The sequence below is a fragment of the Podarcis cretensis genome, assembly GCF_951804945.1.
Source record: "Podarcis cretensis genome assembly, chromosome: 4".
Taxonomy (NCBI): Eukaryota; Metazoa; Chordata; class Lepidosauria; order Squamata; family Lacertidae; genus Podarcis; species Podarcis cretensis.
Window position 1 is genome coordinate 86,533,913 of NC_137173.1, and position 2,232 is coordinate 86,536,144.

The following is a 2,232-nucleotide window of genomic DNA, read 5'->3' on the forward strand; positions in this document are numbered from 1 at the left end:
CAGTAATACCAGCATTACACCTGCTTTAGAATATGTTGCTTGTTTAAGCAATTGAAATCAGCAGTATTAGTAAATCCAGATTGCTGGTGGGGAGAAGGTTGAGATTGAGGAGGACTAGCTCCTTGTCTAAGGCCAGCTAGTGAGTTCACAGCAAAGGTAAGATTAAAAGCAAGGACTTTTGATTCACAGCTCAGCTACATAGTCTACTACAGTGGTACCTCGGGTTAAGTACTTAATTCGTTCCGGAGGTCCGTTCTTAACCTGAAACTGTTCTTAATCTGAAGCACCACTTTAGCTAATGGGGCCTCCCGCTGCTGCCGCGCCGCCGGAGCACGATTTCTGTTCTCATCCTGAAGCAAATTTCTTAACCCGAGGTACTGTTTTTGGGTTAGCGGAGTCTGTAACCTGAAGCATCTGTAACCTGAAGCGTATGTAACGTGAAGCGTATGTAACCTGAGCTACCACTGTATATTTGCATTTCGGACCACTTGCAAGGTATCTGAGAATTCTGGTAAGGAATTCTCATCCTCATCCACAGAACTACAGCTCCTGAGGAAATGGGAACAAGGATTAAACCAGCAGTATGGCACATATTTTAATAAGTGTTTAGGGTATTCTTGAAGGGCATAAAATAAGCAGCGTCCTCTCTAATGGTCACGTCTGTCCTAGAAATATTAGAAAAGCAGAAACACGATGCTGTAATCCTAATTGCCCCCTTTCAACATCTCTTCAAACATTATTTCCCGACTTGGAATAACTTTAAGTGCCCAATAACAGGCTCTTAAACGTAGATTAGGTTTATGACATTCAGTGTAAATGTTTACATTTCTAGAAGAAGAGTCTGAGCTCAAGGCTGTCTGGAAACCATATCCTGAGGCCATGTAGGCCTGTCCTTAGCGCCAGATGCACAGATGCTGATCGTACTTTCTTTGTGATTATTCTGTGTGTGCTCAGAGGCACTGATTATTGTGTTAAGACATAATCCTTCGACTGAAAACAGGTTCTAGTGCTAAGTGATGCACCAAAGTTCGTTTTTTTAAAGACTGCAATAAAATGTGCAGCAATTTAGAAGAAGAATAAAAACAGCAAATAAAAGCATCAGGGACAAACTCTTCAGAATAATTGCACCTCAAATCTGTTCTGTCAGGAATTAAGCATTTCCTCTTAAATTTCTTGATTTTTCCACACAAGGAGATCATACTATAAAGTATAAAGTATGTTCTTCCTTGAACTGGCCAAACTAATGCTAGGATCTATAAATGTTGGTTCTTTCAATTTCCAATTTTTCCAGTCTTAAAATTCTGTTTTCTACATTCTGCAGTAATTTGTGATTCCCTCCCCTCCCGAAAAACCCCCAAACCCATAATGAAAACACTTCAGCATTTTAGTGCAAATTTCTCCTAATAAACATTTTTCGACGCAGTTTCCACTACATATTATTTCATCCAGTTTCTCTGGATTAGGATATATTTGCATATGTTCATATATGTGTGTGTGCGCATGTGTGCGCTTTTATGCAAACTTCCACCTAGCAGATGCATTTGTATATACATTGTTTGGTTGGAGGACTGTATTGCAAAATTCGGAAAAGTACAAATTTTTAAGGAGAGCTGTGTTTCGAGTTCTCGTTTCAGAGACTGTCGCTCCGACAGGTCTGAGCTGAATCGATTTCCATCCCCAATGCCTGTTGCCAACATGGACCAAGCCTGAGACCAACGTGTTCATTCAGAACTAGACCAAAAGTGCCGAAAAGGAAAGGTATCGCTTGAATGTTGTTGCCGCTACAGCTTTATTCTCTCCACCCCCCTTTTAAGTAAACTATACACTGGTCTTTCATCAACCTGGTAATTCCAAGGCACCATCTGCCATCAAAGGAAACTCCAGTGTATATGTGGCAGTAGCAACTGAACAGAGAGTTGTGCGGAAGGAAAAGCATCACTGAGTATGTCCTGATAACTTCTAAATGTTTGGACCCAGCCGCTAGGTGTGGCTCTTTCAATGTCCTGCTCATCTAAAGGCAGAGAGGATGTTTGGGCACAGAGCAAAAAGCAAAGGCTGTTTCCCTTAGGTAATAGGAAGAGCACTGGGGTGTGTACTGCAGTAATTATGAAATGACAGAAGAAGCGGGGTGGGTTCGTTTATTTATAATGTTATGAGAATTTTAAGGTCTTAGATACAGAATATATGTTCATAAATGCACACATATCTAAATATATGAACTACGTGTCTGAA